This window comes from Coloeus monedula, assembly GCF_965178545.1.
Source record: "Coloeus monedula genome assembly, chromosome: 5".
In the NCBI taxonomy this organism is placed as follows: Eukaryota; Metazoa; Chordata; class Aves; order Passeriformes; family Corvidae; genus Coloeus; species Coloeus monedula.
This window is the reverse complement of record NC_138785.1, coordinates 48,183,910-48,198,842: the sequence shown is the minus strand read 5'-3', so window position 1 is coordinate 48,198,842 and position 14,933 is coordinate 48,183,910. Positions and strand designations below refer to the sequence as shown.

At 38.3% G+C, this 14,933-nt stretch overlaps 1 protein-coding gene across 1 annotated transcript in view; it reads right to left on the bottom strand.

Moving 5' to 3' along the window:
- SCFD2 (sec1 family domain containing 2) overlaps window positions 1–14,933 on the bottom strand; it is a 195,409-nt gene that overhangs the window by 142,163 nt on the left and 38,313 nt on the right. The window lies entirely within an intron of this gene.

Sequence of the window (14,933 nt, the reverse complement as noted above, 5' to 3'; positions counted from 1 at the left end):
GACTTACATCATCCAGGAATTGTGCCTTGAGGTATGTAATAAAGCAGGTTTTTAACAATCCACAAGAGATGGTGACATAACGGGTAATACAATTTTTGTTTTCAGACAAAGAGGGACATTCATTTAAGCTAGGGAAATAATATTTGATGACTTCTTCTAAATAATCTTTCTGTTTTTACCAGAAGTCCAGTGGGACTTCATGAGCCTTTTACCTTATGGCAAACTCAAACCTTCTCACCACTTCCTGAGGGTGCATTTTTGATTAGCCTTGACTCAAAAAATAGATATAATGTTAGTGATGCAAGGAACTGATTTCTGGAACTGTTCTTGGAAGGGACACTTCCAAGGTGTGACTCTTCAGTTTCTGACATGTAGTAACCACAGCATGATTTCACTGGCTATTTGAAAATAAACACCCCAGCACCCACACATGGTTCTGTAGATGTCTCCTTATTAGAAGAGCATGAGGGGCACCATTTGGGCCAGATGAACACTACAGGATTAGCTGTTGTTCCATCCAACGTTAAAATGCCAGCTGAACTGCTCAACCAATTTATATTTTAGAAGGGATCTCTTTCAGGAAGGAAGGCAGCTCATCTATCCCAAGAAAATCATCATAGGCAAAAATGCCACACATGCCATCAACAGGCAGGCAAAAAAAGGTGTCAAAACACCATCCTAGTTGCAAGTCTGGATTGAGACACAGTCCAGGGCCGGTTCCTGGAAACCTCTGCCAGTAACAAGTCACCTTCCTCAAGCAAACCAGACCAAAAAAGCAGGGATATATGAGATAGAGTGAGGCGGATCCTTTAACTTAAATAAGACAGTCTTTGGTGCCAGGAGGACATGAGGGTGGTCCTGATGCTAAGTGGATCATAGCTGATCATTTTAGTCAGAATTTTTCCCAAAAGGAAAAACCTTGTAAAACTGCCACTGTATTTCTTCTCTGTGTTTGGTTATATCATCACTTAACAAGGCTCCCCATCTGCCTTCATCCTTTCAGTATCATATAAATGGTGAATAAATGATTCCAACAGTGAATAAATGTTCGAAGTTCTTCCTCTTAGTTTCAGTGATATCAAGGGTGGTCTTTGGAAGAGCATTTAGATTTGGGAAAGCTGCTAAATAAAGCAAAAACCTCTGGCTCTTTATGTGAATTTTAATGAAAAGCATCAAACCGAAAAGTCAGCAAATTAACACACAAATCAAGCTGACACCACTCAGTAGGCCGGAGGGCTGACAAAAGGCTTCCATGGTTAGCCCACATAGGCTAAAACAGCAACCATGGCCATGTGTGTTTTTAGACTAAACACTGGAGCTTTCAGCCTTGTTTTATTTCTTTTAAAGCTGTGTCAGGCAGATTTACACGGTGATTTGAAAATGTCAGTCCATGATGCCTTGCAGCATACCTTTGATAATGACTGCATTATTACCCACAGCAGTCCTGATATATTGTAGCATATTCAAAATCTGATAACTTGCTTCAATTGAGAAAACATGCAGTTGCCAGCCCTTCCCTCATCTGAATCAGAAAAATAAGAGGGCTTTCAAAACTTCTGATTTCAATTAAAAAAAAATTCAAGAGTTTTGTTCCACATTGTTCCTTGTGAAAGTGAATCCAGATGTTGCACTGGATCAGCTTGAGATCCATTCAGCACCATTTTAGATAAACAATTGAATCCTTTCCCACCCTCAGAATACCACCAAAAGAAACTCCAATACATATGTAAGTATAAGGAAAATCCTGACCTTAGCAAGTCATTAACAAAACTTGTACTGGCATTAAGGAGTGCAGCATCTCATCTGTGATATTTACAATACCCATAGAACCACTCAGATCCAGGGTTTGAGAGTTCCAGCCAACTTCTACATAGCGATCTCCCTGGACAGCTGGCTGATAAATACTGTTCCAGTATTCTACTATTCCAGTAGCTGAGGAAAGGAATTTGGGAAAGTAATTGGTGGTAATCAGCAATTAAATGACTTTTCCCAAGGCCTAAATCCTCATCATCTTCCCTGCTGCTTGCTCACAGAGGGAGATTTCGGCACAACAGACTAACGTTAATCTAATTTCAACCCTACCAGCCCTTTGGATTTTTGAAGTCCCTCTGTTGTTTCAAGCCATTTCATTCCAGTGTGGCAGACAGGTCCTAAGAAATCAAGAGGAGATCGATTTCTACCACATCAGATCTCAACTATCATTTTGTTCTCCTAAAGCAGATTTCGAGGTTCACAGGCAGATCATGGCAACTACTGGCAAAAAGACTTTTGTGTAAGCATCTTATCCTGCTCTCTTCTCTTTTTCCTGCTCCATCACAGTCATACTCTGCTCCAAACTCTAGATCCATGCATAGTCAGAAGTCTGTGTGGGCATCAAAGCCTAACTTGTGAGAAATACATGATTTGCTGACAAAGCACTTGGTAATATTTAAATTCCTGGATGTGGGAAGGAAAAGCATGACCTCAACCATCGTTAAGGGATTTAAAAACACTGATAATCTTTTTCCACAAACGCCAGGAATTCCATATTGTCTAAAAAATAACCTTTGCCATTAGTAGTTATCAAGCAGAGTGTGTGAAACAGGTACATTTGTCCCAAACTCTGTCAACTACATTAAATGCCAATACAGGACTTGATAAAAACAACATCTACTGAAAGGACTATTAAAACAAAACAAAACCCAACATCACACACACACACAACAACTACAAACCTCAACAACAACAAAAACACAGATCACCCCAACCCTTTGAAGCTTCATGCCTCTTCACAAGTATAGCAGAGAGGATAAAATCAGTAGGTAGTCACCAGGAAGTATCACAATGAAACCCAAATGTTAACAGAATATAGGAGGATGGGGAGCAGGGAAAAAAATCCAGACTGGTGATGTGTGGGAACTAATTCAGCTAAAAAACAATGAATGGCTAGTTTGGCACAATTAACATATTTGTGCACTAAAGAAATAATCCTGGGAAACAGAATGAAATAATAGTGTAGGAAATGAGACTGGATATTACAGAAGTAATAGAAACATGACAGACTAGGGACCAATCTCACTACTGAAGGACCTGGCCCATCCAAGAGACACTGAACACAAGTGTGATGAAGCGGCCCTGTGTTTTAGAACTCTGATAAATGGAAGATTAAAAGTAAGACATAACAGGGACTAGGATAGCTTAGGAAAAGAGAAAACTAACATTTGTGTCAAAGAAATGGTGACATTAGCTACCTTATTTAGCTGACATCAAGAGTATGAAAAGCTTCAGGACAAATATCCAAGAGAAAATACCTTACATCACACGTAAAAATGGGATAAAATGCAAAGCACATTTATCAAAGAATATAATGTTAAATTGATATGTAACCAATTAACAAATTAATTACAATGCACATGGATTTAACTGTGCCATAACCATATTTGAGTAGGAAAACACTAGGATTACAAGAATTGTAAGATACCTAAGAAACATCCAAAAGCAGATGGCAGGTAATATGCAATAGAGAAGTACTAGGGTATAAAAAGAAAAGGTAAAACAAGAGTGGTTTTCTGTGTGCATGAACATATTTATAGTACAAATATTGGTAATAAATGGTGCCAAAACAGGTGTTCTCTGAAGCTTGTAGAACATCATTAATATGGAGAAAGAGCAGCTGCACAGCTGGATTGCTTTGAGTACTGGACAACTGTAAGTGGGGTGAAATTTAACAGTATACAAAGGATGCCTTTTGAGGCTAGGGTAAGAGCTGTAAATGTGGAGTTAAAACCTGGAAATGACAGGAGAAGGAAATAATGTCTAGGCTTCTTCATTGTAAAAAAGCAGGTACAATTCCTTTCAAGTTATACAGTTGCAGCAAAAACAGGGCCATAGAAATGCCTCAATACAGTGCTCTCCCTCCTGGAGCACTCTGTGCAGCTCAAATCACTCCCATTCCTGGAAGTTTAACTCAGAACTGTGGTGCATGCACAGAGAGGTTACTATAACAAATAGGATGATGGAGAACTAAAGTTAGGAAAGCAAAACAGAAATGTCTGGCTTATATGGACTCCCTGCCCCAGATGGAAAAAAAAAAAGAGGTCTCTATGAATGGCTAAAAAATATTTACATGAAGGTTCAATACTGGTACTACAACCAATGGGGATAAATAACACATGAATATATTTACACAAGACATTAAGAAACATCACTGTATCAACCAATCTTCCAGTAGTGGAGGCAAACAAATGTAACTTGTTCAAAGGTGAGGTTTGGTAAGTGTCTAATGAGCAGTTGCATAAATGTTCACAAGACTTAATTCAATACAAATGGCCCCCTTCAATCCTTCATTCCTATGAGAATTAATTTGTAAACATATTGGTGAATTCCACCTCCAACTTTCAAGAATTTAGAGCAGATCCAAAAAGAACTGCAGATCAACTTTGCCTACTTTTCAATTACAGAAGCTGTTGTTTGGTTTTGGTTTTTTAATAAGTAATTGAAATAAAGAATTCGTTGCTAAATATGAAAATAGCAGCACTGAATATCAACATTTTCAATGTTTTACCATATCAAATAGACACAGTTCATAATACATGTACAAATGATGACATGCACAATTAGTCAGAATGAAAGAAGTATTTCTGTTACTAGCAAAGCAGATCACTCAAGACAGACATACTGTGGCAGAAATTACCAGCAACTGATATTAAATGTCTGGGTTTGAGTAGTTAGAGTAGACTGAGTGGAACAGAAAAACTTCTACCTTAACAGTTAAACAAAAAGTCAACTGGACAAACCATATTTGTAGACATCAAGACACAATTCAGCAGTATGACTTTTTTTTTCCATTTGAAATTAATGCTGCAGTCTATGTAGTGCAATGCAGGCATTGCTTCAAGAATATAATTATTTTTCAAGATAGATTTACTGGTAGAAGGAATTTTTTAGAATTCAGAATCCAAAAGCACTTATGCATCCAATAAAAATTTATGGATGAACAAGGTGTCTAAAGAACAAAGGTCAGAATTATCAATGCATTGTTCCAAACATCCAGGCCTTATTTTTTTCATGTAGCACTTAGTTTATTACCTCCATAGGGACAAGGAAACAAGGAAGGAGGAAAGTACATTTTGTGACCAACTGAGTAAATCAGTGGTTCCTCTTCCAAGACTGCAGGAACCGCCAAATACACACAGCTTTAAACTTTGTTCAGTTTTATGCAAGAACACAGAACTTCACTGGCTGGAGTGCTTTTGCTGAGGTCCATTTTTCACTTGAAAGAACGAAGAATAAGAAACAATTTTGGCATGCTTATGTTCACAGACAAGATTTTTCAAGTCAGTAGAGGGCTGAAGAAATCCAGATAAATTGTTTTCCTTGTCCACAGTCTAATCAACATAGACCTATCTCTCCCAGTAGCAATGCCAGATACTTGTGAGGAATGTAGAAAGCTCTTGTATTCCACAAAGCCAACTGGGCAGCTGTGCTGCTAAGGGAGCTGGATAATTGACAAACTAAGTGAAAGCAATTTAGCAGGACAGATGATGCCCCTTATGTCTCCTTGTTAGTGTAATTTCCAGATGTTGTTATTAACTCAAAATTCTTTTGTACTTCTTGGGAAGCTTCAATAACAATCTTTAACAACAAGTGCCAGAAAAATAATTTAATCTCAACTTTTGTTTAGCTTACTTCAAAAGTCATCCAGCCCTTAAATTGTTAATAAAGAAAAGAAGAACATCAGCTAATCCCTAGTTCTTTGGAGAGAAGCAAAGTAGGCCAGTATGAGATGCCATTTGGCTGGCTTCTCCAGAATAAGGCTCTGGACCTGAAGGGCTCTAAACCTTACAGCAGACTGAAAGCAGATGTCTCAGGCTTATTTCTAACAGTGCACGCTCATCTCCCACAAACATGAACCCATCTGTTCTGGGGCTGATGGTCACTTGTAATCCTCTCTCTTTTTTGTGGCAGAAACAACAGCACCCAGATAACCCCATGGTAACAGGCAGAAGTACAAACAGCAAGTCCTCACCAGAGCAATCCCAGGATAACCCCCTTTTGGGAGTCTGAGAAGTCCCTGAAGTACACCCCAAAGTACACTGCCACAAAGCAGTGGCAGCTTCCTGCTGCCTGCCCCCACAGCACTGTGCCATCAAGGAAGAGCTGTGACTGGCCCTTACTGACTCCCATTCCTCCTGCCACCTTAACATTTGCAGGACACAGGTATTGAAGGTCAGCCACTCTTCCCTGTCTTAGGCTTTCTAGTACATCTCAACACCTTAAGAGAGACAGAGCCTGCCACATGTCATATCTGAAGGTGTGTATTGCAGTCACTTTCATGGAACCACAGACAGTGGTGACAACTACGCTGATGTTTAGGAAATTCTGGAATAGAGGCATATACCCAGAACAAATAAAGCTGGACTCTATTTACTACTCAACCAGCACTTGCTGAGTGAGCTTGAACATCTAACCCAACTTGGCTTCAGTCTCATCAGCTGTAGCATTGAGTTAGTTATCCCAAAAGCAGTTTATTCTGTATCACTGGATGTGTACGGTATGACTAAATCCTTGTTTTAACTGTGTTCCTATAGAGACCAATGATATTCATACAAGTGCCATATGCTGTTTTAGCTCTCTCTCCGAATAAGCCTTAATCTTTTATTACAAAATGAAACAATGCTTAAATATCAGTTCCATTGACTATTCTTTTGCCATTCTTTTACATGCTTTAAAACAAAAGCTAATCAATTAGGTGGGACAAATATAACTAAAGCACTCAAATATAATCATCAAGATTTCCAGTTCTAAGCACTTAAGTCCAGATGCCTAAATATGACCCTAGTTATGATTTATGATTTCTACACCATCTACAGTTACATGTTTTCAAATACATCCTTAAGGCTTTGACAAATATACAGTTTAGGTGTCCCAACATGAATTGGTTGATTTTTCTCTTTTCTGTCCCTCAGAGCTTTGTTTTTAAATGTTCTGGCCCTTCAAATGATTACTTCCTTCTTTGTGCACTCTACCATTCAGTTTTTCGTCTTTTGATGAAGTCAGTACGCACAAAAAAAAGTAACAACCATCTCTAGCCAGTGTCTACAATACTCTCTGATTGCCCTCCCAAGTATTAAAGCAAATTTTAAAAAAAGAGAACTGTTTGAACAAAACAGTTTGAACAAACAGGTAAAATCTCATCTTCCAGAATTAAGCATCCCGGGGTTGTCATCAATATAAAACTTGTAATTTAATACTGGCATACCAGAGTTTACCAAATATTCCCGTTAATCTTGAGTAAATATGCACTGGGGTTGGATTTTATTACTTACTTTTTACCTCTTCCACCAACTTAGTAAACACAGAGTAATAGGCCAACTCCCAAACAGGGAGTTTCCAGCCCTTAAAACCCAGTAACCCTTGAAAACAGTAATTCACTGTGACTGCAAGAGGACTTGAAATATACAAATTTGGTTGAATTATCTCCAGAACACTTTAAACTTCTCACAGAAATGAATCAACTTGTCTTGAAAATAACATTCCCAAAGGAATGTCAGGTGGCTTGCGCATGTCCTCGTTTAGCCCTACGACATATGTTCTCAGACAGTGAAGCACTTCATTGTGTTCTTGGCACACTGCCCCAGAGAGAAGGAGGTCATTGTTCTCCTTTGGTACACTATTCACAGGACTGATTATTTCTCTTATGAGTTCTGGAAGACTTCTGCAGCTGAGAATATCCTAACAATCATTTTGGGTGGTAAGCAATTAAATAGGAATGGAAAACATGATGTATGAGTACATACATATGTAATTCACCATGTCTCTTGTGTAACGAGTCATCCTTCGCGAGACTGAAGGAAGAGGCTTACACAATTATGCTTGATGAAAAAAGCATTGGGCAACCCACACAGTTTTACTGAATTGCCACGTTCCACCTCAAGTTTTACACCTACAGACTCTGCAAGCACACCAGAACGTATTGTATCTTTGGTTTAAATCCTTTGGCAAAGGCACTTCTCAGTGACATCCTTTCCTTCTACATCACTTTCAGCCACTTTAAGTTTGTTCCCCCTCCTTTTTTAACATAAGCAAATTCTGAAGTCCTTTCTGTGACCGGCAGACACACAAAGCACATTACTTAGTGCTGATACCCACAACAGTGTTCCACCAAAGTGGAGGTGCCAAGTGTTCCCACTGCATGCCAGAATCAGCATCTCCCAACCCACACTCATCAACTCTTCCTTGATGTAAAACACAGTCCTTGTGGCTGATGCGCCCTACGAAATGAAGATATTACAGCACACATTACAGCAAGTTCTATCTTATTTTCAACCAGGCTGCTTCCCCACAGATAGAAGGATCAGCAATTGTAGTGAATTTCATTTTCTGAACTTGAAGTATTTTATTTTTCACCCAGATACAAAGAGGCCTAAGAGACTTGCTCCTGTATTTTTAACCACATTCTGATTATCACAAATGGACAGTCTACTGTGCAGTGGCTTTTTTAAAAAAACCCTTCAAATTCAAAAATCAGAATATTTACTTTCAAGACTGAGATGATACAATAGAACTCAATATCAGCAAAAAATAAAGCAAGCTTAGTGAGTAAAAAAATCTCTGGCGTTTACCTGAAAAACCCCCACCAAATAAATTGTAGCAGAGAACAGAAGATGGCAATACAATTACTTCTTTTCAGGAAGTTGTATCAGCATTCAAAACTGACGAGTAGCATCTTTAATATCTTACTTTACAAATTTATGTGTGTGTGTGTATAAATATTTCTTTTCTTTTTAATCAGCTCATTTCTATAGAGAAGGATTTTTTATCTAGTTTTACCAGAACTGACTCATAGGTATTCAAAAACCAGAAGAAGCATTTCAACCTTTTCTGGACAATTTGGTTTGTTTGGTATAAAAGTTGCATGTTTAGAGACGTTAGAAAGACTGACTTGCTACCACTACAGATTCCAGAAAATGAAGAAGTAATGTTAATTGTGAAATCCCTCAAAACAATACCAGTTGCCAGTATATGTGCAAAATAAATGCTATTTAAATTTTTAAGCTTTTAACTCAAAGTCATTCTCTTGATTTAAACAGCACAAAAAAATTAGTAACAACGTGGATTTACATTAAACCTTTGTTTCAAAACTTTACAAATGTTTATCTGCACATCAATGTTTACTCCTATTGTGAACATCATCAAAATTGTCTAGAGAAAGACCACATTAACACGGACTTTTCCTTATACTTTAATTAAGACAAAAAGACTTCATACTGAAGTTTATATATGCTTTGCCATATTACATTAGGAAATAATACAAATAATAAAATGATATATTTGCAGAACTTCTGCAAGAGCAACACTTGTGTTTACTTTTAAATTTTTAAGAATTATCTTCAATTCTAATCACAACCAGACACAGAAGGAGACTTGGCTTCACATTTATATTTCAGTCTCTTGGTTTATTTTCTAGGAAGAAACTTGATATAAAAATAATGAAAAAATTAAAACTTTATCCAAAAAACCAGGCACACAGATAGACTAATGTCACCCCACTCCCTTCTTAAAAGTAACAGTAAGGTTTGCCACAGTCCTGCACCCATGTGCCAACTACAATTTAATCAAAGAAAACATACCACCATCATATTTCTCTGTTTCCCATCGCTGCACAGGGTCCAACTGCTAACTGTTTTATAGCAGTGAAGTGCAAAGTAGATGAGGTATGAGACACAAATATGACATGTTTTACAATTTTATTAGGGCTTGAACTATCATCCATCTTACACCATTTAGCATGCAGTACATTATTCACAGAACAATGAGAGACAGTTGAGACAAAAATACCTTTACTGACACTTTGAAAACTAACTTAACCTAGGAGCTGTTATTTTTGCAAGAATATGAAGTCACAGAATCAGAAATAAAGTTAAAAAAAAATTCAACAAGACCTTAGGGTAAAACATGGTATTTGGTACTTCAGAATGAGCTGAAATTTTTCTTTAAACTTAAATGAAGAATGAGTATTCCCAATATTACACTTCTTTTTTTAAGGTAAATTCACACAATGCATAATTCAGTAGTCATTAAACAAGCAAACAAAAAAACCCTAACTCAAACCAACCCAAAACACCCAAAATAAATTTGAAGAACACTTCATCTGCTAAACAGGAACAGCTAAAAGCCATTTACAATCACTTGCAGGGAATACCTTCCTAAAATACTGAGGGAGAAATTTTGCCTCCAAATAAACTTCTTAAAACAGAGAGGCTATGGAATGCTCCACAAGAATTCTTTTTTTAATTATTATTTTAATACTATTCTGGGTAATTGCAGTTTTGGATTAAAACATCTCTGCTTACCCATTCTGCTTAAAATTTATTTTTGTTATGAGTGCACTTCACATTATCAATCTCAGTCTCCTTCTATATAAATACAGCATGCTTCCTTTAAGCACAGGGCAGGACTTAACTCCCAGGACCCCTTTCAAACTCATTCTCAAAAGTTGTGGCTGTTGTTGCTGTAGGAGAAGCCAGTGGGATTGCACATTCCAAACCATTCTTTTTATCTCTGCAATTCAGATGAGGATTTGGTATTCCAAGGTACATTTTTTTCAGACAGGATGTGTAAATGACACAGATGTTCAAGCATCAATTTTTTCCTCTCTTCTCACCTCATGTGGATTTGAGTGGGTACATTTCCCAGAAAAAAAATCCTGCACTTTGAGGGTCAAATTGATACTCTGCCATTAAATATAATACAAACCAGTGAATAAATAACAGGTAGACTTGGTGTTTTCCTCAGTTCATAAAGGAACATAACCTACTGAAGGACAATTCAGTAGGCAAAGGAGGGAGGGGAGCAAGGAAAGGTAAGAGACAAAAGAAATTGGTAAGTTGTTAAAAGAAGAAAAAACAAAAACAGAAAGAAGAATTGACTGAATCAGCTGAGCAGCTACAAGACTGACAGAGCTGGATAAGAACAGCTGCCTTTTTCATTTTAGACTTTATTTCTTCCTCATGAAATATACTGTATTGCTCCACTGGTTGAGAGTTTCTTCACTATTAAACTCATAGGTATTAAAGCATCACCAACTGTGTTTGGGCCTGGCACAGCACCTCTTTTTCAGTCCTCATGGTTTTGCCCAAATCAAACAAATGCAGTTAAAAAAAGCAAACTTAAGTAACTGCATACAAGGACTTCTTTCATTCTTAGGTATTTCCAGTGTTCGAGCAGAAGTCCAACAAGAAGGGTTAAAAGTTATTATTTGCTAGCACAGTATTTCAACACTTGGGACATTGCAGTTTCCAGTTCTCTTTTCAAGTGTAGAGACAACAGTACTCACTAAGAACACATTTCATGGATGACTGTAGACACTAGCAAGCCTTTTGTTACACTCCATGTGCCATTTTGCAGCAAACAAAGCCTTCTTTTTCCAGGCCTTATTTCAACTTTTTCTGTGATCATTTCATTGCAATAGTCTAACAGTGGATCTGTGACCTAGCTCCATCGAAGTTCAGGATTAAATGTGTCTGTCCAGTAGAACATGAATCAGCCATACACCCTTGCAACAGTTAATCATGTACCAGGTGGCATCTGCACAAATGCAACTGGCAGGCAGAGGGAAGTGGTTGCAAACCTCTATTTAGTACTTGGGGGACAGCTTCTGGAATATGAAGTTTTGGGCTCCACAGTACAAGACAAACTAGAGTACGTTCAGAGAAGGATCACTACAATGATTTAGGCTAGAGAAAATGATGCACAAGTAAAGGCTAAGGGAGGTGGGTCTGCTTAATCTCAAGATATGAAAGCAGCAAGGGGTGTTACTGTCTTCATGGATGTGATGAGTGACTACGGGAAGACTGAATCAGACAGCTCGGAGGTGCAGTGAGAGGACAAGAAGCCATGGTCACAAACTGCAGCATGTGAAAAATCAAACCGTACATAAAGGAGAACATTTTCTCTGCAGGAGTGGTTAAGACCAGTGCAGGGCAGCCAGACAGGCTGTGGAATTGCCATTTTTGGATATATTCAAAATTCAGCTGAACAAGGTACAACATATCTAGTCTAACTCTTAATCTGTCCTTGATTTGAGCAGGAGGTTGGACTAGATGAACTCCAGAGATTCTTTCTAACCCAAGATTATGCTACAGTTCATCTATTTCTTGATGCCACTCATTCTGTGTTATGATGGAAGCAGTCATCAAAAAGGGTAAAATTCCTGCCAGGCCTTTTCAATCAACTTCATATCATATAATTCTTTCTCTGGGATGCACTTGATAAGAAAGGATGCATATCTGTGCTCTCAAAATGAAGCTTCTGCCACTGCCTTATCTTCTTCTTTACCACCAAGTTTCTGCCATACAGTTGCCTCCACAACAACAGCTGTTTCCCAGCCCAGTAAGAACTCAATTCAATCTTCAACCTGCACAGGATTCACACCAAGAGCATAAATACTTGCTCTTCATAAATCACATGATTCTTTCAACTACAGGAACCTATATGTGCTAGACAGAAAAAGAAGGGATGGATAAATTGCAAAATATGCATATGGATGTCTCACCTCACACATAGTTACAGTTATTTTGAGGTGTGTTTGTTTTTTCCTTTCAGTAACTATTTTATGCTCTCAAGTATCTATCAAGATACTACTCTGAGTATCAGCAGGTAAGAGTGAAAAGAAAATGAACTGGCATGACATCCAGCTTAAAAGAATTATAATGATTAGTACAAAGATGGCTCCTCAGCTGGTGATGCTTCTAAACAACACTACACACTAAGGCAGTGTCACTTACTGATGAAAACCAAACTTCTGCTCCTGAATATCATACCTTCTCAGCTACTTTGTCACATCTCCTGAAAAACAGAGAACTTCATTGGCAGGAATATCAGTATCCTTCATCTTTTCTGTTACACCTAATAAGTTACAGAGATTATGTGAAAAGTTTAGTTGTTTTAAGAAAAACAGCAGAAGGCAACATATTCTCTGCACATGTGGAGCTTGGAACATACCTGGCCTAAACTGGCAAACCCAAATGACTATCAAAAGATGGGATCTATTTAGTTAGTTAGGTGAACCCTCAGCAGGGTTGAAGCCCTGAACTTCAGCCTGTTGTAACAGTGCAAGGTGAAATAGCCATAATATCAGTGTCTTTCTACAGTTCTTAATGTGGTAAATACTGTTCAGAAACCACCTTCCTCAACAGTTACCAGGGAAAGGCTATCCCCACTAAAAGTGCACTCCCCTGGAAATGCAAAGGCCCATACAGAAGCTTCCCAAATAGGAGCATTTCCAAATTTTACAGAAACACTTCAAAGTCTTCAAAAACATTTAGCACAGAGAAGCAAAAAGCCTTCCTGCCGCCGGGGCTGAGTGATGCAATGAAACATCTGCTATACTGACCATCACTGAGGTTGGGAACATTTGCTTCAGGTCAAGACTACGTTTTTAGTTGCACTACAGGGAGAAATTGGGAACTCAGTATTGCAATAGGCTGGAAAAAAAAAAATCCACTTGGCTAGAAAATCCCACACTGCAGGACTCCTGTTCCTTTTAAAGAGACAAAGAGCAGACTAATTTAAGAACTGCCTGCTCAGGATCCAGGCTGCACAATGGAAGGAATTCAGGTCTGAGAAAAGCGGCATTCCCTCATTCCCTCTCCTTGGAAACACACCCTGAGAAGATCAGGGAGCCCCTGGAGGAGCACTGTGAGACCCACCATTAGACACTTGGGACACCTCAGGCTAAGCCAGCCCTGTGTCAGTTGAGTTCGTACAGGAAGATACTTGCTTCATGAGGATGCCTGGAGGAGAACTTTGGCTGCTGCCTCACTGATAGTGCAGCTTGCTCTCCCAAACGATTTGGAGCCCAGGTAAACAGGCATCAGAGAATCATAATAAGCATCCCAAGAACCAGTCTACGATGTGATGTCTTCTCTGCAAAACGAGGGGCCACAATGTCTCCAAATCCAGCTGTTATCCAGGTATCTACCACTTACTCAGAGACATTCTGCAGAACGGATTCAAATACCCTACAGACCACACTGAGCTCTGCAATGATGACCTTCCCTCTACTCCCTTGTAATGACCTTGCACTGGTATTGTCTCACTACTTGTCTCCATCACAAAATTGTCCTAATGGTTGGCCAGGGTGGCTTTTAGATACCTGAGATCAGACTTGTTTTATCTAGAAAGATAAATATATAGGTACTTACCTACTTCATTAGCTCATTATCTTGGCTTGTAGCTTTTATCCTTAAAATTTATTCAAGAAATTTATGGTATTGAATATTTTTACATTGGTCTTGTAAAGAACAAATCGCATGTTAAACACCGTTGCAGTCCAATTAAACTCTTCATTAAAAAGAAAATAATGCACATTTCATATGCTTTATGTTTTTAGATAAAGTATTGATCCTGCCCATCTTAAGCTACTGCTCTAAACTCAAAATGTTATTTCATATCATCACACTAGAACGTCATCATCTTCCTATTTCTACCCAATCAAATACTAGAGTTCAATTCAATCCATACAAACCACCCCATTTGAAAAAGTTATAGTACTCTTTTTCTACTTCACAGAGACAAAGGCTTTGCTAATTTTATAGTGAGCTTGATTTTTAAAACTGTATATGTACAGTTCAAATGGAAAGGAAACCAAATGGCTTTTCTCCTGCTAAGAAGGGCTTGTGTAACAGCACACTGCACTTTGTTTCTGTTACTAAACCAATGTTTCGACTTTCATCAGTCTCCATGCCAGTAAAAAGACACAATAAAGGAATTCAGACTCATTCAAGGTTTACTGTGCTCTTTTCAAACAGAAGAGTAAGAGTGTTGCTAAAGCCACAAAAGCACATTTGTAGCAAAGTTTTTACCACTGCCAAATACTATGCTAATAGCAAAGCTTTCAAGGAGAGAGTCAAGGGCTGCCATGCTCAGAGGATCACTAAGATATGCATCAG